Below are 24,158 nucleotides of genomic sequence, written 5' to 3' on the forward strand. Positions count from 1 at the left end.
TGATGCTTGGACCATTAAATGGTCTTGGGTGTGCCTTAGGCATTAGGATTTTCTAAATCTCTCAGGCGATTCTAATATGTAGCTTACATTGAAAACTAAAGTTCTAAGAGGAAACTGCTAGGTATATCTTTATTATAAGGGGCATTGAACCTAATGGATATTTTTTATAGCATTTCTTTAAAAAAGTAAGGTTTACATTATGTTGGCTCATGGATCATCCCTCAGTAAAAAGTGAGACTAGCCTATTGTTTTAATAAAAATAATTCTACTGAGAATGATAATAAAATAATGTTAGATACATAGCTTAATGGTTTTTTTACTTAATGATAAAGTTTCAGTGATTCTGAGGAATGAATAACTAAGATATTCCTTTCACATGTGAGTTAACAAGAAGCCTAAGATGTACAGACGGGATAGTTTTTAAAAATAATTTAACATTTTATAACTTTCTTAAAGTAATTCTTGCTCATTTTAGACAACTAAAAAGGATGTGTAGAGAAAAAAGAAAATAATCAGCCAAGGGTCCATTATTCATGGTAAATACTAGTAACCTTTTACAGTACTTGATTTCAAATTTATTTAAATTTTTGTTGTAAAAATTTGAAACATATAGAAGTATCATAATCTCTATGTACTGATTATTTATCTTCAATAATTATCAACCTATGACCAATCTTATTTCTTCTGTATCCTTGTCCCATTTTATCCCCCCTCCACTGAATTATTTTGAAGCAAATCTTCTATCATTTCATCTATAAATATTTTAGTACATATTAGAGAAAATAATCTTCAGGTCATTAACACATATCTGAAGTATCAGTATTCTATGTTGACTGAAAGGAGATCCATATGCTATAGCTCCCAATTCTCTAGTTGCCAAAGATGGTGTTGTTTTATAAAAGTAAAGAGTCTGGCTTATATCCTTGAGCTGCAGAAGGATCTGCTGGCAGGGCCAAGACATTTCTCGGAAAGTAACTCCATCAGTTTAGATGATGAAATAAGTAGACTGAAGTCTAAGAAACCCAGAGTTCTACCCATTAAACAGGCCTTAATTTGGAAGATATAGAGGATTAGAATTACCCATTGTTTTGCTTTTGATTAACCTACATTAGTCTCCATTGTCATTTTGTTTAGAGCCAGGTAGTTTCCCTAAGGATTTGGCAGATTGAATTAGTCATAGCAGTTTTGGTAAAATTATCATGAATGCAATATGTTAGAAAGGAGTTGAAGACAGGAAAGTTTTTTAAGAAGATACTCAATCTTTGTGGCCTGAGCTGATAAAAAATCCAGGGTTGGAGGGTAGGAGAAAAGACAAACTTTAGCATCTTTATTATAGTAAAAATTTGCACAACTTATCCCTAACATATGGCAGAGGGTGAAGTTGAAAAGGGAAGAAAATGAATTTATCCAATATTAGTGTATTAGTCTGTTCTCACATTGCTACGAAGAAATACCGAAGGCTGGGTAATTAAGAAGGGAAAGCAGTTTAATTGACTCACAATTCCACATTGCTAGGGAGACCTCAGGAAACTTAGAATTATGGCAGAAGGCAAAGGAGAAACAGACACCTTCTTCACAGGGTGGCAGGAACGAGTAAGTACAAGCAGAGGAAATGCCAGATACACGTAAAACCATCAGATCTCCTTGGACTCACTCATTATCACGAGAACAGCATGGGGGAAACCACCCCGGTGATTCAATTACCTCCACCTGGTCCCACCCTTAACGTGTGGGGATTATGAGGATTACAATTCAAGGTGATATTTGGGTGGGGACATGGAGCCAAACCATATCAATTAGTATACTGGGTTTAAAGTAATAGCATGGCATCCAAGTAGTTACTTCTGGTTGGCCACTGGAAATAGAGGACTAGTATTTGGGTGATGCGTAAGAGCTGGAGATCTACATTTGAAGATTTTTCATGAAGCTATGAGGATGATTGAGTTTTCATAAGGAATATTTGTTTAAGGAGAAGAGTGTGTGGCTAAAGACAAACCCTTCCGATAGTTGGATGGGAATAGGAATATAAAGGCATCAATCTATAATACATTAAATTAATACTTACCAAATATCTATGTCACAGGCATTTTGCATGGAAAAGGGAATGAGAGCATACTGAATTGAATGGGAGACCTAATTTAACACAAAGGGAATGCTAAACAGAGATAATATACAAAGATTCGTGAAAGTAGAAACTTGAAAAAATGACTCATGGTAGGTACCCAGGGCAGGAGGCCTGAAGTTTTTTGGTACTATGAGTTTCCCCAGAGAATAGGATGGAGTGGTATTTCATGCAGAGGAAGAGGCACAGACACATGTGCTTGGGGCAGTGGTGCAAGTCTGGTGTGGCTGAAACATAGGTTATAGAGTGAAGAGAACGACAGGGGATTTGGTTCAGATATGCAGGAACTAGGAACTCATTTGTTGAGTCTGAAGAATGTTAGAATCATTATTGAAATAGAAGACAAAATCAACAGTTTGACTTTAACATGGATAAATAGAACAGGAAATAATGGAAAATTCATAGGTTTCCTATTCTGTCAAGCAAATACTATCACAATAATGTGGAGTATATTTTACTGGTATGAATTTATATTCATTTTTATTTTGAAATTTGATAAGTGACAATGTGACCAAAGTTAAGTTGCCAATGATTTTATGTATATATGTGTATGTGTGTTTGCTCAACATATTAATTGTTAAGAGCCAGGTATTGAGGTTACAAAGATGAGTGAGTAAGATAATGCTCTACCTTCAATACCTTTGTCGATTAATTGAAAATGGATAATAAGTGTTTATGTATACTAGTTGGGTAAGTACAAACATATGGGGACACCCAAGAGAATATGTAATCCAACTTGGATGTTAGTGGAGGGACCTGGAAAGCCTTCTTGCAGGGGTAATGACAACCGATTCTTAAATGATGCAGACAAATTTGTGGTTGGGTTGATTTGAGGGAAGGAAGCATGGAATAGTGGCATACAATGCAAATTAGATAGCAGTAGCATGGAGATAAAAGGCAACCTGGTGTGTATACCATATGGGAATCATAGTCATAGTCATTTCATTATACTTGAAGCTCCAATTGGGAAATAGATGAGGCAGGAGATGAGCTTGTAGAGCTAGGTAGAGGCCAGCACAGGTTGACATTTCACATACTTAAGGGACTTGGTTTTATGCAGAAGAGTGACCTGGCCAGATCTGCATTCTAGATGCAGGGTTCTGTGGCTAGATGTGGGATAAACTTGTTGGGAAGGTAGACTTTGAAATAAGATTAGTGAGGTGTTTTTTGCAGCAGTCCAGGCTTCACTATGTAAAAGGTTATGAATAAGGATGAAGTTGAAGGGACATATTTGAGAAATATTTAGGAAGTAAACTGCACAGGATTCATTAGTAGGTTCTTAACTGAAGTTCAGGGAGAGTGAGTCAAAGGAGATGACTGTCAGGTTTCTGGTTTGGTAAGTGGTTGTGCCTGCAGCTGCAACAATAAATTCAGCAGAAGAGCATATTTATTGAATTAGATGAAGAATTCTGTTTTAGGCCTTTTGTGTTTAGGCTGCCAGTAGGCTATCCAAGTGAAGGTTTCCAACAGGGAATATCTGAAGGTTGGGTGAGAAGTCTAGGTTTGAAATCCAGATACGGGAGCCATGAGCATGTAAATAATACTGAAAGCCTAAGAGTGAGCTTTCTCTTTAGTGTCAGAATTATGTTCATAATGGTAGTGAATATGCCAAGTATGTACTGAGAAAACTTGACCCAAGAACCAAAATTTGAAATGAACTCTACTTAGCCTTGCCTATTTATTTATTTATTTTTTTGAGACGGAGTCTCACTCTGTCACCCAGAGTGAGAGTGCGGTGGCGCGATCTTGGCTCACTGCAACCTCTGCCTCCTGGGTTCAAGCGATTCTCCAGCCTCAGCCTCCTGAGTAGCTGGGACTACAGGCATCTGCTACCATGCCTGGCTAATGTTTGTATTTTTAGTAGAGATAGTGTTTCATCATGTTGGCCAGTATGGTCTCGATCTCCTGACCTGGTGATCCACCCGCCTCGGCCTACCAAAGTGTTGGGATTACAGGCGTGAGCCACCGTACCTGGCCAGTCTTCCCTAACTTGCTTAATTTTGAACAGGAACCTTCTTTAACAAAGTGAGCTATGAACCCAACCAAAGTCTTTTTAAAACATCATGTGTTTTTCCGAAAAATTTAATTGTAGCACCAAAGCAGCATATCAAAATATCATTTGCACTGAATTGATAGATCATCTATTTGGATTCTTAGAATTGGGTGACTAGTGTATACAGGACACTGTAGTCAGTTTAGAACTTCAAAGGCAGTCTGTATAATTTTGGCAATAATAATAATTTCATTTTTTCTTCTCTCAGCTCAAGCACAAGTGATCTAGGGAGAAAAATTACTTCCAAATGAGCTTACAATTGCCAACAATCTAAAATTTAACCAAATTGGATCATTGCACACTGCACTGTGTTTGGAAAAAAGACTGACAGAATGTTCTTTCTGTAGATTCTAAGGTATAGGAATTACTTAAGTGCAGTGTCTCTGGAAAATGGTTATTGCGTAAAGATCTGGAGTAATTAAGTCAAATGCTGTTCATGTGTAGGAGAGTTTTCTAATAATTTTGATAAGTAACATTTTGTATGATGAAAACAAAAATAGTAAGAGTAGAAACTATAGAATGCCAAATAAAACAATTCTCAGATATTGCAACATTTTGATATTTGATTCATCATTTAATTCGGATGTCATTGCCAAAACAATTTAATAAAAATAATGGTAAATAGTCTCAAAATCATCATCATGCCTACAATGTACCAAGTAGTGGTCTAAGCACCTTACACATCTCACACCACCCTATAAGAGGAGTACTCTCATAGGCCCATTTATCACATGAGGAAATAGAAACAAACAGAAGACTAAAAACAAAAACAAAAAACAAAAAACAAAACTTGGCCAGGTGCAGTGGCTCATACCTGTAATCCCAGCACTTTGGGAGGCTGAGGTGGATGGATCACCTGAGGTCAGGAGTTTGAGACCAGCCTGGCCAATATGGTGAAACCCCATCTCTAATAAAAATACAAAAATTAGCCAGGCATGGTGGCACACACCTGTGGTCCCAGCTACTTGGGTGGCTGAGGCAGGAGAATCGCTTGAACTCAGGAGGCGGAGGTGCAGTGAGCCCAGATTGTGTCACTGCACTCCAGCCTGGTGACAGAGCAATACTCTGTCTCAAACAAACCAACAAACAAACTTTCCCTAAATCGCATAGCTAGTAGTTGGCAAAGCAGGCAGTCTTCCCTTAGAATCCATGGTAGACCTGAGTAGTCTGCCTTCATAGTCCATGGTACACCCAGGTGGCCCACCTTTGGAGTACATGACTTTAACCACAGTTCTAGTTTAAACGTTAATGAATGCAGTTGTTAAATAGTGTATCTATGCATTGTGGGGTTTTAAACAAATATGGAGATGACATGATTTTTGCCCTTTAAAACCAGTCTCTGGCACTGTTTGCCATACAAGTTGCATTGCACGCACACCACAATGATTCCTTTGATTTAACCTTTTCCTACTACTGTGAAAAGGCAATGTTAGCATATATTCCTTATGTATTTAAAAATAAAGGGGTTTTTATAAAAAGAAAACTTGAGATGATCTCCTGAGTTTAAACTGTACCTTATAGTTATGGATAAATTAGATGTAGGGATTACTAACTTTAGGAGATTTTATAAGGACTTCAATATGTAAAAGCCTATGTACATACCTTGCTCTTTACCCAAGAAATATTTTATAAGTAGAAATTACTTTAAATCAAATAATTCGAAAGGTAATAGGCATGCTTACTATTACAAGTTTTATTGTTAATATTTTTTACTTTTTAAATTTTAAAGGTAATATATAATTGTATAATAGAACTTTGGAGATAAAATATGAAAATTCATAAACCCAGAAGCTGTAATAACCTGTTTTACCTCCTTATGGTCTTTTCCTATGTATCTAGTCTTACATTGCTTTAATAATAGTATATTTATAATTTTGTACTTTAAGAAGTTTTAAATTTATTGTTAATATTATTAGGGATCTTTTTTGGGTAAAAATACAATAAAATTTTGTCTTTTGGATAAATCCACATTTTCATATTCTAGGTTTGTTTTGTAGTCTCTACCAAGTACACATATTATAATTCAGAAACAGTTTTGTGTTATTCTATTTACTGCTGTCTCTTCACCCTCTTTTTGTTTCTGTGCCTTTGGCTTTCCCTAGCTGGGCACAGTCAGGTCCACTGATGCCCCCTATCTGCAAGCTCAGTCTTGCACAGTACCTGAGCCATTCTTACCTGAGTCAGCTGATAGACACATCCTTAGCTTCAGATGCACACCTGCTCATTGATGTGACTTATGGTTTTACATCCAAGACCTGGGATTCGTCTGCACAGCTGTTTGGGCTCCTGCGTTCTTCCAGCTGACCATTCACCCCCAGGTCTCTTTTGTTGCCAGTTGCCATGAGATCAGCTCTAGGCCTTTACTTTGCTGCTCTTTCCCTTCTCTCTCCTCACCTTTCAACTGCCACCTTTGGCTGACTTGGTCAGACTTTTTTCTCTTTGTTTTTTTCCCCTGATATATTCTGCTTTATTCTATAGGCACCATCTGGGGCTTTGATACCTCTTCCTTAGTTCCTGCCAGTTCTATCTGCTGCATAATCCCAGTCAAGCTTGACATCTGTACAGGATTTTCCAGAGTCACCTCCTAAATTCTAAATGAGACTTCTCCTTGAAATCTTTACTCTTCTGCTTTATTCATTGAATTTAACCAGCATCTTGCCCAAGTTATGCTCTTTTGACCTAGGTTTTTTATTGGCCCACTGTCTTTTTTGATGGCAGGTGTTGTAGGTGGTACTGTTTCCTTTGAAGCATATTCGATCCTGGAACCGGGTCTCAGCCTCATTTGCAAAGGCCTGAAAACACCCAGGACAGTGTCAGCATGGTTTCTCCTGAAGGCAAATTACCATGTAAAAATCAGAAGAGCAAAATAAAAATTTTAATGCATGTAGTTACTCTTCTAAATTCACTCACTGATTTTTGTTAGGTCTATTCAGATCCTTTTTACAGCTGAACCATTTATCACTTGAAGCAAAAGGAGCAAAAGGACGTTTATGCCACGTCCAAATGTCTTTGTACTATGAAAACTTGAGATGCAATGCATGTTGTGTCTAGGTTTAACATAACTGTAACACATGAAATAAGAGTCCATCAGTGCAAACTAAATTAAAACTGGAGTTGCATAAATAGAATCTATGGTAAGCTGTCTTTGCCTTACCCCATTTATTCTACTTATTGATGAATTTTCATAACTTATTCCTTGAATAAATTATCCAAGAATTAGCCTGTGATTTTCTTTACATATTTCTTCATATTTGTACACAGGTATTGCCATAATAAAATATTACAGTGATTACTGGTTTTTACTACTTACTTGGGCTGGATTTTAAAATAATGATTACTGTTTTTACTCTCCATTTGGACTAGATTTTTCATTTACAATTTATATTAAAATGGAACAACATTGTCAAGTCTACTGTTAAAAAGGACTCAATCATTCTTTCGTTTTTTTCAACTGTAGGGACATTCATATCCTTTCCTCCCTAGTCATACATGTAACTGGTCCTATCAGTAACATGATTAGATCACAAAACTTCTTTCTGCTAAGATATCAAATTTGGGCATTCACATTTAATTTTAACCTTCTGACATTATGCAGTTCTTTTTCTCTCTGGCTTCTATGTGGAATAATGTTGCATGGCCAGTTTCTTACAAGATGCAAGTGGGTGGGGAGATTCTGCAACAGGGTACTGGAACAAGACAGCCACAGGGAATTGACTCGATTAAATACACCATTTCCGCCTTTTGGCTCTCTGACTAGCATCATGGCGGTTGGCAAGAACAAGCGCCTTACGAAAGGCGGCAAAAAGGGAGCCAAGAAGAAAGTGGTTGATCCATTTTCTAAGAAAGATTGGTATGACGTGAAAGCACCTGCTATGTTCAATATAAGAAATATTGGAAAGACGCTCGTCACCAGGACCCAAGGAACGAAAATTGCATCTGATGGTCTCAAGGGTCGTGTGTTTGAAGTGAGTCTTGCTGATTTGCAGAATGATGAAGTTGCATTTAGAAAATTCAAGCTGATTACTGAAGATGTTCAGGGTAAAAACTGCCTGACTAACTTCCATGGCATGGATCTTACCCGTGACAAAATGTGTTCCATGGTCAAAAAATGGCAGACAATGATTGAAGCTCATGTTGATGTCAAGACTACCGATGGTTACTTGCTTCATCTGTTCTGTGTTGGTTTTACTAAAAAACGTAACAATCAGATACGGAAGACCTCTTACGCTCAGCACCAACAGGTCCGCCAAATCCGGAAGAAGATGATGGAAATCATGACCCGAGAGGTGCAGACAAATGACTTGAAAGAAGTGGTTAATAAATTGATTCCAGACAGCATTGGAAAAGACATAGAAAAGACTTGCCAATCTATTTATCCTCTCCATGATGTCTTCGTTAGAAAAGTAAAAATGCTGAAGAAGCCCAAGTTTGAATTGGGAAAGCTCATGGAGCTTCATGGTGAAGGCAGTAGTTCTGGAAAAGCCACTGGGGATGAGACAGGTGCTAAAGTTGAACGAGCTGATGGATATGAACCACCAGTCCAAGAATCTGTTTAAAGTTCAGACTTCAAATAGTGGCAAATAAAAAGTGTTATTTGTAAAAAAAAAAAAAAAAAAAAAAAAATATATATATATATATACCATTTCCATTCTATACAATTGTGATGTCCAAGTGATCTGATGATATGAGTCATAATCATAGGAAGCTTCATAAATAAATCCAAGAAAGAAGTAATGAAGGATCCCAGCTAGTAGAACATGACAGTGCAGTGTCTGTTTAACCATCACGTGTAGACAGGCTGGTACTCCATTTCAGTATGATCTCTTCAGACCAAATGTTACCTAGTCTTTCATGCTATACTCAGGTGTCCCAAATTATCATCACTCTTGTGACTGACTAACATAGAGGATTTCCAGCGTTTTCTTGGGTTGCGTGGAGTTGTCTCAGGGATTTCTATATATTAATATATACAAAGGACATGTTGTCAAAGGAAGTGAAAAAAGGTTGAGTTAGGTGAATTTCCAGACTCTCTATTCCTGCTTTACTCAAGGGCGTTTTTGTGTATTTTACATACCAGTTACGTGTAAGAATTCATTTGAGAAAGTGGCTGCCTTAAATTAGTCTGAGAGCTATTTCCTCTGTCCATCACAGATGGAAAGACACGATTTGGTGCTGTCTCCCCTCTGAGTGTTGATGTGACAGCTATTCATTGAATACCTGTTGACTGCCAGGCCCTGTAATGCTTTGCTAGGCATCTTGGTCATCTACTGAGGTATTGAATAATCACTGCTTTACAGTTTTAGGTTTTCCCTCTGTTTCTGTGCACAAGTTACTATGTTTTCTTTCCACATTTTCTTGATAATCTTATAACTTCAAAGTGATTTCTATACCAAAAGTTCCAAAATCTGTCTCCAGTCTCACTTTGCCATGTAATACTCATGTGAGATTTGATAAGTCATCCTTTCTGAGCCTCAGTTTTCTTATTTGTGCAACTGATGTAATTACCAACACTAGAAGGATAAAAAGTGAAAGGTACAAGCTTATGTAAGTATAAAGGATAATATTTTTATTGCTATAATCAGTAACTTTAGGACCGTATCTCAACATTTTTGTAGGAAATGCTTGTTTGTACAGACCCTGACACCTTAAACTTAAGATTTACTAAATAGTGTTCAGTCACTCTTTTTCTTGCATGAGACACTGTCCTTGATTTTATATTTTTATGATGGCATGATCTTTCCAATAGTCATTACATTTCAAAATCTTGAAGGTACATTTTTAGTCCCTTCTCCTTTAGAGGAGAAATGTTACCACATTTCTTCAGACTTTCTTTGCAACTTGTCTGTATTGCTCTAATCATCTCATAACTGGTCCCTTTTTCTTTAGTCTTCTACTGTTATGGAATTTTTATTTTTTTGTTTTTGTTTTGTTATTTTTGCCTTTTGTTTCTCTACTCCTAAAAAAATATAGCCTGAAACTTCAGCATCCCTGCACTGTGTACACATTGGCCCACTTGTAAGCCTTGCATTCAAGGTCCTCTACAATATATACTTAATCTGCATTTGCAGCTTTTCTTATTACAACTTTTTCATGAGCCAACCCGTTCAGCCAACCTTTTTGTTTTCAAATTGAGTATTGACCACTTTTATTTCTGGATCTTTCTGTAGGCTCTCTGTCTGGAATGTCTTCTGTTTGTTGAAAAACTACAGATCCAGTCCGGCCTATTGAAAATGCCTCCTCCATGAAAGTATTTGTAATATTCCCCAAACACATGTGATTATGACTCTTCTTTTCTGAACTCACTGTCTCACTGTGCTTTACTTCATCTCAGCTATTCCATGCTTGTATAATACCTAAGTAATTGCGTAAAATACACTTGACTGTTTCTTTAGTTGAACTTGATCATTGTGTATCTGTTTCTTTCCATTTGTGAACCATATTTGAATCAGTCTCAGCCCCATGATGAGAAAGTGGTTGGTGACAGTAATGCAGTTTCATCTTACAGTTTATGTCCTACCATGTTGCAAGTACAAGAAGGAAAAGTGGCTCCCAACCAGCTTTACACTATTGAAAATATGGGGGACCGTTTTAACACTATTTTTTTTCTTGATAACATGCAGGAATATGTGTTGAAAGAATTATTTCAGGCATTTTTATTTATATCCATGTTAAAATATAGTTAAATGAAAGTACCTTCCAATCAGAAGCTAAAATTTTATAGAACAAGTAAATTTACTTACTCCTAGGAAGATGTCTCACCTGTTCTTGTCTTGATTAATCTTCAAAGGGATTATTTTTTATTTTTTGCAGTTTGTGCATCCCTATTTTAAGGCATTAAGCTCTGTATCAAATCCTTTTTGTATTATTGCAAATCAACCAATCTTTTGCTACTTTAATGTTGTCAGCCATTCGCTCTTTATTGTTATTTTAAATGCCAGAAAGTAAAATGCAAAAACCCCACCCTATATTAATGTAATTTTATGGTTAAGATTTTACATTCAAAAATCCAGAAATTCAAAGTTATAGTTCCCAGAAGAATCCTAATTCAGTCACACTGCATAAACTGATATTAAGGCTGAAATGTATCATCATTACAGTAATGCAAAATACCTATATATGCATGAGGACACAGTGATAGTTGCTGAGGGAACCATAATTTTGGATTTTCTGACTTTTTTTGCACATATAATTTCAACCATAATGTTGTTAATGCAGGTTTTTTTCATTGACTCTGAAGTAATGTATCTGTTGCAATGTTTATCTTAAAAGTAAGTTTTCATTGGCTCAATTTTTTTCCTTCTGTATATCAATAAACCTATGCTTGTAAAGATCTGATGTCCCTACAAAGAGAACTACCTAGGAATATTTTTGTATAAAAATAGTTTTTAGCCTCATGTATGCTGATATTCCCTCTGCCTTTCTCTCTCACACACACATCCACACACAGCCTCACACACTTATGTTACATTCTGGCACATTATAGAAGCAGGTAGCATATCCACTACCTGCTGTTGAAAGTGTTGACGATACTGAATTATTTATTCTATCTTCTACACTATCCAAAATCGTTTTGGGTACTTTGACACATTTTGGTGTCTTCCATATGGATACTTCATGGTGGCAGAGTTGCCAGATGCTCAGGTTTTGTGACAGTCTTAGTTTTTCAAGGACTGTTGGAATATTCTTGGGAGAATCTCGCCTTGTTACTGATTCCTATGGAGTGGTAAAATACTAACATTTCTTTGAAAGTGTTTTTCAAGACAAGGAGTTGTTATAAAAAAGTTACTAGAATGTCCCATCTGAGTGTATTTAACTTTGGGAACCTAGTAAGGGAGGAATTTATCATGAAATTCATTTACAATGAGTTGGCATCATCTTAACAAGGAGTAATAATAGCAGTATATATAAATATGGGGATTAAACAAACATGGTGATATTTCAACATTTGAAATATCAGATATTTGACTCTCATAGAACGTCAACCATTTATCTATATTTCAACTGCCAAAATGCAAAGATAAGGAGCAGGATGCTATCTAGTTTATTTTTTTACTCCTTATCAACTAGACAGAATTTTGCATGTACTATATAGATACCATATAGATACCATATATATATACCATGCATATATGTTGTTATATGTGTTATACATATGTGTTTATATGTTAAATATTTGTTTAATTGAATAGAATGTGGATATTTGTGGTCTCAAGTATTTACCTTTCGTGTTCAGTATGAGTAGAAACTCCATAATCTCTTCCCTTTCCAATCCCTGCCTTCAACACAAAAATAATTGGACATTCTGCTCATCTTTTAATAGCCATCACAAGTGTTTTCTCCTTTTCTAAAGCCTTTTTTCTGGCTTTCCTGGGCCATATCTGAGGTTCCCTTCTCATTTCCCTCATGGCATTCTGTGTATTTCTTGGCATTTCTAGACCATTGTTACGTACAAGCAGAGAAAAAGGAAGAAGGGACAGCTCTGAGTCAGAAGGGAAGCCTCCATTCCATGGCCTATGTGTAAATGTCTTTTATGGCTGAGAGAGGCTTTTGACTGCCATTATGTGATCTATGACATGTGATCTTCAGATATGTGACCCTCAGACATGTGACCCTCAAATGTAGGCAATAGAAAATTCAGATATCATTAAGAGGCAGGTGGGTATCTGTATTAGTCTCTAGTGCATATTTATACCAAAAGTTCAAGTACTCTGTCTACGTTGTGTGGAGAGAAGGGATGAAACAGAAAATAAAGAAACACTGTAAAGAAAGTTTTTCAAGCTTTTTTTCCTGGTGAGTAGACTTCCCCCCATTTAACTAGAGAGCATTTTCATTGAAACGTCTAACTTGAAGAAGTTGCTTTTATTATTGAAATCATGAGGCCAGGCTCACAAGCAGCAACTGTGACTTTCTTTTTATTACTGATTTCACACTGGTTCTATTTTTGCCTCTTACTGGCTAACCTGGGGCAGATGACCTCAGTTTCTGCTCTTCAGTCACCTGGTAAAGAAGTGTGGCCTAGGAAATTTTAAGTTCCTTCTTGCTGTAGTGTTTGATGAGTCCCACATATCGTGTTTTATGCTAGGTGAGACCAAAAGAAGTGTGTCTCAGAAAGTTACCATGTGATGTGGGTTGTGCTGAATGACTCCAATACTTCATTTTAGGTAATCTAATATATAACTTAAAGAGGGTAGTTGTGATCAAGGGAAGCATTTTTTTTTTTTGCAAAACAACGTTTTTGTGTGTGAAATGTAGCTGTGTGCAGAATTTTTAATTTTTGTTTTACTCTATTTGATCTTTAAAAAAGTAGCTTTCAAGTGTTTCTCCTCTGTGATATGTGGGGTAATTAATATTAAAATGAGAATTCTCACACACAGGACTTAGCAAATCAGTGTTTGTGAAAAGTCTTACCTTTAAAATAAGTGTATAAAGGACCAGGACTCAGTCCTGAGACTCACCTTTGAATTATTTTTCTGTTGCAGATGTACATTATTAAACATTTCACTCTCTCTCAAACATTTCTTGAATGCCTACTTTACACAGTACATTTTGCTGATTTTGATGTTTATAATTAATTATTCAGTGGTATTCTTGTAATTAAATAGCAAAACATTGGGGAAACTAAGTTATTTGTGGGGAGGTATTTCTCCAAATGGTGTATTAAGCACCAAATTTAAGGAGGATTTCAAAGACCTGTTGTGGACTTGCCAGAACAAACATCGGAGGAATAATCAAAACACAGACATAATTTCTATGAGCAGCATAACAAATCAAATGATAAAACAATAGAGTAAAGCAAACTGGGAAGCAAACTTGAAGCAAATACTCATAAGCACCAAAAAAATTAAATGTTATTACTGATTACTGAAAGACTGAATATTTAGGATATATTTTATTTTGATAGTTTTATCAGTAGATAGGACTCAGTAAGAATAGCAAGTCCCTATATTATTCCTGGTTAGCTTATTTGTTATTCAGGCACAAAATACTTTTTTTTTTTTTTCATGGTTGTCAGGAACAGCTTAGTTGTCAAGAAGCAGATATTATTATTGTTATTGTCATGATTAATTATTACACTGTCATAATATTCAAGCCTAAATCATGATACTGTCCAAAAGCCACTTTGTACTTGCCTGTGGTTTGTTTCTTAGGCTTGTGCCTCAAGAGAATTTTCTGAATATACTTGTGGAATAGTGCTCTGGCTTGACTGGTCAGTATGTCCTTAAATGTGTATAATTTTAGACTACACTGATAGGGTCGGAGTGCAGTGATGATAGGACTTACATCCATTACCTTGGGTCTCCAGTCTTTAAACTTTATAGTATTTAGAAAGGACCTCCAGAGACTCATGAGTGGCATGAAATAAAGGGCAAAGAACATTCCAATATAAAATTATATGCTGCTTTTAAGGAATAGTCTTGTATGACAGATTAATCATGAGATGAATTATAAATATTTCACATACTAATTATATTAGTTTATGGTGATAAAACACCATATGAAGTGTTCCCAGCACACTCAGCAAGTTAGATGCTCTTTGCATGTTAATTGACTTACTTCTTCAAGGCTAATGATCATGAATCCCTGAAGATGACAAAAATTATTATCAAAATATTGTACATTCCTGATCTTTGTACCAGGTTGACATCTACCTTTCCTCTTGAGTTCCTTTTCTTTGGATCCTGTCTTGAATACTTTACAATGGTGAAGCAGAGACCAGTGCCTGAAATACTGTTAGGGACCCCAGGAAAAACTAATGAGCTCAATAAAAAATGACATCAAATAACACATCTTAGAATTGTGTTGGGTGCTCACATCCATGGGGCATGGGGAATGTAAGCACCCATGGGCATGGATGCTTCCCAGCTTGTTTTAATGGTAGGAGTGAATATCGTATTGAACACTTCTGTATAAATGGAAAGTTACCCAGTTTTATTTTCTCATAGTCATTGAGGGAATGAATGATCCATTCACTCCATTTATTCATTCACTTATTTGAAAATATTTATTAAGCACGTGGCTAGGATGGGGCACAAGACAGATGTAGGACCTGTCCTAATGGAACTTTAAAATCCAGAGTGATAGCTGCCAAGTTAGGGAAACTATAGGATACTAAAGAAAAGAACCGCAGATCTATTTTATCTTATCAAGGAATATATACTTTGGTGGGAAGAAACAGGATAATATATTAAATATTGGAGAACCACATAGAATAGTTATGTAAAATTATGTAACAGACTAGATCCCACATTTTTAACAAACATATTTGGTGACCAGGCAAGTTCTTTATTTAAATAAACTCTTCAGTGTATTTCTTCTCATTACCCTATTATCTGTAATTTTCAGTTACCTTCTGGGCACTCTACTTATATTCAGTATTTGTAAAACATGTCTCTTTATTTCCCCTCCAAACCAGGAATTTTTTTCTCGTGTTGAGGAGTATTACACCATCACTATCTGATTGTGTAACTAGAAACCTTTAGCCTCCTACTTTTAATAACCAAGCCAGACATTTCTTTCATCACCCTTAATGTTAGCCACTCTGTCTATTCCAGTGCCCTGACCTCCTCCTTGTTATTCCAGGAGGCTCGCTCCTGCATGTTATTTAGGATGCTTCCTAGAGTGCATCTCCTTAGGAAAGCCTTTATTGATGGTCATTACCTCTCCACAATTTGTATAGCCAGAGCAGTCTGGCCACTCAGTAAATATGTGATGGATAAAGGGATGAAATAAAACTATTCACTTTTGTATAGTTCTTCTTTATAACACTTATATTCTTTTATATTTCCAACACAGATTCTAATAAGTACAATTAACAGAAAAACAGTCACATACTAATCTTAAGATGATTCAAAATCATTGTGGAGTAAGTGAAAAAGTGGAGGCTTTAGGCCCAGATCAACTTGAATTTGAAACTCATCTTTACCTCTTAGTAACTGCTGTTGTCTCAGCATTTAACCAAACCTCTTGTGCTTTAATTTCTTAACCAGTAAAATGAGGATAATAAGACATATCTCTTAGGGTGGTGGCAGTGATGTGTGTAGAGAACCTTGCACGATACGTGGTTTTCTATCTTCCTTTAAAATATTACCATCAACATTACAATATTATGGTGATTAAAGGATTCCATTATCAAAAAGTGTTCATGGAAAGCCATGGATTTAAATGAACTGTTTTGTTTTTGTTTTTGTTTTTCTTTGAGACGAGTCCAGGCTGGAGTGCAGTGGCGTGATCTCGGCTTACTGCAAGCTCTGCCTCCTGGGTTCACGCCATTCTCCTGCCTCAGCCTCCCAAGTAACTGGGACTACAGGCACCTGCCACCACGCCTGGCAAATTTTTTCGTATTTTTAATAGAGACAGGGTTTCACCGTATTAGCCAAGATGGTCTCGATCTCCTGACCTCGTGATCCACCCACCTCGGCCTCCCAAAGTGCTGGGATTACAGGTGTGAGCCACCGCGCCCGGCCTAAAGGAACTGGTTTTATATCTTCTGTATTTGGTTATATTTAGAGTAATCTTCCTTATTTTGAGAGTAATAGTGATTTATAGTGGTACTTTATTTATTTCTTTATCTTCTCACTTTACAACCATCTTTTTCTTGGCCAATAAGCATTAAAAACTGAGTTAATTAAGAATAAGAAAAAATAAAAGATTGTTAGTGTAATAATGAACATGCAGTGAGTCACCAAATTGCTGAAAGATAAAGTACAAACTTCTTATCCTGCATCTGGATACTTCTGGGTCTGAGGAAGACCACCGTTTCAGTTTTATCTGATTATTCATTTTTTTCCAAACGCTAACTGCTAGCCCTCTCTGACTAATTCAGATAGCACTGGTCCTTTTAGTCCTGAGAACTTGGGACCTGGGCCTCTTCTGCCACCCCTGATTATTCTGAGACTTCCTGGTTTTTCACTGCTCTTAGTTCTCTTTTCTTCCTCTGAATGGCCATAGCACTTAGTGCCTCTGCCTTCATTCGTGATCAATCTCACACTGCTTTGTGACATTTCTTGTGCAGGCAGAGAGCAGTTACTTATCTTTTTTATTGTTATTTAATGTTTCCTGTATTTACGGCTTATTTCACCAATTATATTGTCAGTTCTTTTAGAGCGGGGTGATGTCTTATACTTCTTAAATTGCCAAGTCAAAAGATTTTACAGTGTTCTGATTTGTTGACTTATTGATAGAATGTCTAAAAACAGATATATCTACAAATGTTCTGGTTCATATTACCTTGGACCTTGTAAGAATACTCTTAATAATGAACTCCAGTCCCAAAAGAAATAAACACGTACATGAAAAAATGTTTAAATGTATGCAATAAAAATTTCAATGTATTTATAGATTTTTTAAAATAGTAGGCTTACCCTCTCTTCTTGTCTCTTCCTTTCTTGTTAAAAACATAATTACAAAGTGACTTTTATGGATTAGGCACTGTGCCAGATACCAAGAGTTAAAAGACTCAGCGTTTGCAGGAAAAATTTAAGAGACACCTGAATTTAAGTGACACCTTAACTAAAGGAGCTCAATAGGCATTATGGAATTTGTTTCCTTAAACATCCATAAGACAGTTCAGAGTGCTGATGATTGCAGCAAGGATAGATGTTAAGAAAACAGCCTTATGTTGGAGATACTACTCAGTGGCAGGTTGTGCCTACAGTCTTTGATTCCCTACCTTCTTGACAGGTGTTCTGTATACAGTGCTTTTTTGTATATAGTGCTGTCCTGGCCATCGTGATAAGCACAGGAAAGGAAAATTACATGATGGAATAAAGTAAAACTGCCCGATGGATGCCACACGATGAGACAGCTTTTGGGAAACTGGATACTGTATTTATAAACAGCCTGTAAATTACCACCACAAGAACCTGGGAGATTAAATGACTGCGTTTCCTTTTCCTTTAGATAAGACTTCCATCTTGTATTTTTAATTGTTTCAGCAAAGGGAAACATTTTGTTAGGCAGTGTTCTTGAAAGTTTTTGAATATCCATAGCATTCAAACATGCAGTAGAAATGGTCCAATTAAGATTAAGTAGCTGACAACTAAAGCAAATTGTGTTAAAATGAATTTTGTATATTGGTGATTAATGAATATTAGAACTCAGTTATCTCGCTACACAAGTTTTATGAATTAAAAAATATGTTGAAACCAAAGACTTCTGAAATGCTTGGGAGTAATTTTCATTTATGTGTGTCTGTATCATTGAGCTTCTGTTGTAATTAAAACTCTGTCAAGGTGCTTTGGAAGTGATAAAGGGAAGAAAGCAATAGCTGTCCTCTCTTGCACTTCTTGTATCTAGTTTTATCAGCAAACCCTGACAGTTATCAGTACACCCAGTCAGGCCACTTGGTAACACTCTCACAATATTGGCATCTTAGCCCAAGACTGTCATTTTTTTTCTTCTTGCTGTCTTCTTCCACTTATGACTCCTTGCAGTCTGCTTTCCATATGGTAGTCAGAGTAAAGTTTTCTGATATTAAAAAGTAATTTAAAAATGCATGAATTACATAAACAAAAGTAATATAAGAGATTAATACAAAGAAGATTTCAAAACTTTATGGACATGAGTATAAAAATCATGCCCTAGTTGGAGATATTATGACTTACCATATCATGAGATGTAATAAACAATCATATCTTTTAGAAATAATTTTTAACATGGTAAAACAACATGGTGTTAAAAGTAAGAAATGAAACTATGCAATAATGTATTTCTGTTACAAAGTGGAAAGAATAAAAGAAAATATACCTAATGTACATATAAGATTTTGTCACTTCCCTACTTAAAATCCTTCCATCTCTTCCTATTGTTCTTACCACAAAACCAAAATTATTTTCATGTCTTACCTTTGAATCTTCACCCTTATTTTTGGCCACTCCCATTGGCTCCAGCCTCCTTGGTCTTCATTCAGTTCCTCAACCTGCCATTTTTCTTCTTGCCTCAGCTACTTTGTTTTCCATTTTATGTCTGTAATTTAGCATAGTGCCTTGCAAATAATAGGTGCTCAGCACATGCTTAGAGCACCAAAATGCAAATAGTAGCTATCTCTCTTTGGAATAGCTATGGGTGATATTCACTTTATTTGTATTTTTTTTGTGCTTAAAACATTTTCTGTAGTGAATGTGTATTTTCTAATTCTCAGAAGGAAAAGAAAAAATAATGCCATTCCAGAATTGGGGAGCTGGGTAGGTGAAATTCATCTAGGCAGGAAGAACATGGAAATTAGGTTGTCACAAGGGGGTCAAGGGTCTGTTCAGGAAAATCAGTTAAGCAGGTAATTGTATTCAGGAAACATGGGTGTCAGGTTAGGGAAAGCTGGTTCATCCAGAGCTGTGCTTTCCAATACAGTAGCCACTAACCACATATGGCTAGTCTATTTAAATTTAAATTTAATCAAATTAAATTTAAAAGTTAGTTCCTCAGGAGTACTAGCTACATTTCAAGTGCTCGATAGCCATATGTAGCTAGTCATATGTGGACAGTACAGATATAGAACATTTTCATCATCATAGAAAATACTGCATCACAGAAAATACAGGATCTAGGATCCTAGAGAGTAGATATCAAGGAACAGGAATGCATGAGAGGGAACAAAAGAACCAAGGCTTAGGTAATGAGTTTTAGCAACATGAATCTAGACCAGGAGTTTAGGTATTGAGCAAAGTGACACAGCTGGAAGAATTTACTCTTTTGTCAAAGGCCTCCTGAAGCCGTGCAAGAAATTGTGTATGAGTGGTAACACAGCCCAAACTGGTATCTGTGTTAAATTGTATACACTATCTCATTATGTCATAAATAGCTTCAGGAGAGGAGAGGGGTCTACTGAAAAGATTTCATGGGGCAAGAGTGAGATGACCTAGCCCATGAAGAATCATTGCTAAAATGTATGGGCAGTGGCTGGAATATTGAATGCCTGCCTTCTGTTACTCATTTAACTTCCCTTCTGTACCATTTAAGATATAAAAGTGTGCATCTTGATGGTAATGGTCACACTACTACTGCCCTTAGGTATATTTCAGCTTTTCTTTTTACATATTAAGTAAATGGGTAAAAGGCAAACAACTGATTTATTTAAACTGAGCAGAAAAGAACAAAATCTTTAATCTCGAATTTCATTGTGTTTAACTGTTTCGGATTCTTTAAACATATATGACTTGAAATGTAGATACAGCGTGTATTGGAAACAGTTGAAACGTGTACAGGTCCTATTCCCAAATACATGGAATGGTGTTAATGTGCTTGCAGCATAGAGCCGTTTTGGTTAGACAATTATAGTAGCAGCTTACTTGTACTTTTGGTGAAATGGTAAGCTAATGATGTAGCTGTTAATTTGAATTTAGCAGACATTTTAAATATAGGTTTCTCTTACAGAGACAAAAGTTGCAATTTAAAGCTCTTTGGTGGTCTAAAAACAGCTTAATTCTGTAGTAGCATGGTAATAAGTACTAATCCAGCTTATACAGTGATTGTAGTATGTCATGTTTGTGAAAGATTGCTCAACTGCTTTCTCTGGGTTTTATGTTAATTTAAAAATATTAAACATAAAACCTTATAACATCTTCATGCTGAGATAAACTGTTCAATTTAACTTGTGCTCAAGCAGCAGCTGTCAGGAATTATCTTGTTCCTAGTGGTTTTTGCTATCACCTTGTATCCTTTCCTGCTGGAGACACACTGTGGGATGATAAAGTGCACCTTGTTAGGATTTATTGCTTAAATAATACCTGAGGCAAGATGAGCATTGGTAGCCCAGGGATTAGCTGCTGATCAAGTGATGTCATTCATTGTATTATTATCAACTTTTAAAAATTGATAGTAGGGGCAGAGTACAAATTGCCTATGGATCACCTGCATTCCTTTTGTGGGCATATTCATTACTTCTTTTTGGGTGTTGTTGAGCTAAATATTTGAGAAATTGCTTATTGACCACTTTGCCATTTTACGAGCAAGAAAAGCAAAGAGAAATGATGGAGATAATTTCCACTATTTAAAACTAGTGAGGGCTATTTCAAGATTAGTTATACAAATACAGCGAATTTTCTTTTAATGATTAAACAAACTGAAAGAAGTGTTGGCGTGGGCAGTCTCAAATGGGGAATATTATGAAAATTAGTGTTGTTTCTCATATGAATATATTGCCTTCTTTTATTTGGGAGGTTTTCTTTGGAAGGCTCAACTTTCAGGTTGGATTCTTTGGTTATGGATAAGCTGGTGGGTAGGGGAACATATGGTAGAAATAGAGTGAAGGGCTCCTCTAGGTTAAACATTAGCTATAGATGGTCCACCCTGAGGATAAGCCTCATGTAGAAATTAACAGTTGGAATATGGCTAGAAATATGGATATGATGGGTTTATTGTTTATGGAATATAGAATTTTTTTCTTCTTACTGCCATTTAATGCCTGTTACTTCAAATGTATAGTTTTATAAATGTATAACTTACCCAAAATTTGCAGTAGGACGACGCCTTGCTCCATGAAATCTTTTTAATAGACTCTCCCCCTCCCCTGAAGCTATGAATTACTACACACCTGTTCACATAGATTAATCAATTGTTAATGTGTTTGCACATTTTTTATTTTTCTCTCTCTGTAAATATATACATGTTAATATTTATTATTAGTAGTAGCATTTTGGCAGAACTATTTAATAATTTATTGCAGACATCATGGCATTTCACATCTAAATAATTTGACATGAATCTCCTAACAATAAGAATATTCTCCTACATAACTGCAATAAAATTATTGTATTTAAGAAATTAAAGATTGACAAAAACTTGCAGTCTTATAGTTAGTCCATATTCAAATTTTTCCTATTGTCCTAATAATGTCCTTAATAGGTGTTCTTTTCCCTTCCAGTATCCAATGAAGGATCATATACTGGATTTTGTTTTGAGTGTCTTTATTTCTTTTAATCTAGATTTTCTTCTTTTATGACATGACATTTTTGGAGATCCAGCGAATTATTTTGCAGAATATTTGTCTGGTTATTCCTTACCAAATTCAGATTAGGCATTTTTGGCAGGAATACTATACTAATGATTTGTATCTTTCTCAATGTATCACATTTGGAAATACATAATATCACTTTGTCCCATTATTGGTCATAGTAAGTTTGATCACTTGGTTAAATTGGTTTCTACCAGATTTCCCCATCATAAAAGGTATATTTTTTGTAATTAATAACTCATATGAAGGCTACTTTTAATGCATTTTTCTGCCTTGTGTGTGAAAAAATATTATGCTTGCCCAGGTGATAATGATTAAGAATGGGCGTCATTGCTTGCAATAGTATGTATGGTCAGGGATGTGCATAGTAAGAAAGAATAGAAGGAGAGGAGGATTACGCAATAACTAGACCTACAAGTTGCCATGTATTCCCTTTTAAGGAAAATATTGTTTGAAATTAATATTTTGTTGTTTCCTCTGCTAAAGATAAGATTTTTAGGTAAACAAATATCTTCATGTTTCAGAATTTTCAATGTAAGTTTTAGAGAGGCTTATATGTGGTAGTGGTGTGGGGAATATGTTTGGACAAAATGGGGCATTGTTTGATCATAATTTTTTTTTCATTTGGGTATAGACAGACAGGTTTAAAAAATAAGTGCATCTCCTTGGTGAGATTTTTTTTTTTTACCTTAAAGAGATAAATTATAACATTAATATAGCAATGTAGGTTTGAAGGATTGCTGGCTTTTGGTCTTATGTGCCTCTTTTAGCCGGTGAAGAAGACACTTGAATTCCTACTTGTGATATATGCACTTATTATGTAATCATTCTTCTTATGTGAAAGGCTAGTGCGGCAGATCATATAAACACCTGAAGTTAGCCATTTGGCTTGTCAGCAAGGGAGGATTTATAGTAGTTGTAATCATGGTAATAACAAGGATGATATTTTGTATTTATTAAGTACAGAAAAAAGCACTTGCAATGTAAGTGGTCCGCAACCAATTCATATCTGTGGTGTAATGAAAAGCAGTTTGAGCTCTTAGAAGACCAGCAGTCTCTCTGCTTTGCAACTTTCTACCAGTGTGATCCTAGAAAAACTCTTAACCTTATTGAACCTGATTTTTTAGAATGGGAGTTAAAGCCGTAAAGGTCAAATGATGTTACATTATGTTATAAAGGTGGCATTCTATCAAAATTGTGCCATCTAAATGTCCTCAGCTGCTGAAGTCCTGTACTTTGTCCCTCTTTTGTGTCCATATGTAATAGGCACCTTATTAGGGAAACATTTCCAGGTTGTCCCAGACAATTAGTATTGCTTTCTGTTTGTTTCTCTAATGTTTTGTGTATGTCTCTATTACAGGCAGCATTTATCCTGCTGAGCTGTCTTGTTCATCTTTTCTGTTCTTCCTGGTTAGACCCTGGCACATAGTAGGCATTTAGTAAATGTATGTGGAATGAGAGAGTAAATTGACACTTTTTTCATTTATAAACATGGATAAGCAAGCTTTCAGTTTCCCTTTTTCCCTTAAAGATAAGGAATCAGCCTTTCATAAAATTTTTATATTTGTGCTTTATTAAGGGATTTTACAGATGATGCATCTGGTACCATTAGCAGTCCAGTAATGGAGAAGAAAAGATGTTTTTAAAAATACAAGTATTGTAAGATACTTTACAAGTGAGGGGAGGGTAAGAAAACATGCCAAGAGAAAAAGACCGTACTAGATAAGTCTATTGCATAAATCAAAAGAGTTTATGTCATAACATGAACATGTGCCATTCCTGCTCATACATTGAATTTCAGTAGTTGGTTGCATAAAGAAGGAAAGTGTAATGAAACTGGCAAGCAAAGTATTCCCCAGTCAGCCTTATCTTTGTTCCGTTTGTCCTTCAGATAGAGCTTTTCTTGCCTTTTTCAATAAAATCCATCAGGCTTTTTTTTTTTTTTTTTTTTTTTTTTTCAGCATTTCTCAGTAACTGCACTGAGAAGACCAGTGAGATTCGGGGACTTTATAGTTCTAAGCAGCTGCTTTTAAGAG

The 24,158-nt window shown here is 35.8% G+C and overlaps 1 protein-coding gene and 1 pseudogene across 11 annotated transcripts in view; both read left to right on the plus strand.

Annotated features, from left to right (window-relative positions):
- The window catches only part of GTDC1 (glycosyltransferase like domain containing 1), a 453,744-nt gene that overhangs the window by 165,165 nt on the left and 264,421 nt on the right, over positions 1–24,158 (plus strand). The window lies entirely within an intron of this gene.
- On the plus strand, positions 7,910–8,778 carry LOC100580842 (annotated as a pseudogene). Its single transcript, XR_004027426.1, has one exon. The product of XR_004027426.1 is annotated as a 40S ribosomal protein S3a pseudogene (transcript).

Source organism: Nomascus leucogenys, chromosome 20 (assembly GCF_006542625.1).
Source record: "Nomascus leucogenys isolate Asia chromosome 20, Asia_NLE_v1, whole genome shotgun sequence".
Taxonomy (NCBI): domain Eukaryota; kingdom Metazoa; phylum Chordata; class Mammalia; order Primates; family Hylobatidae; genus Nomascus; species Nomascus leucogenys.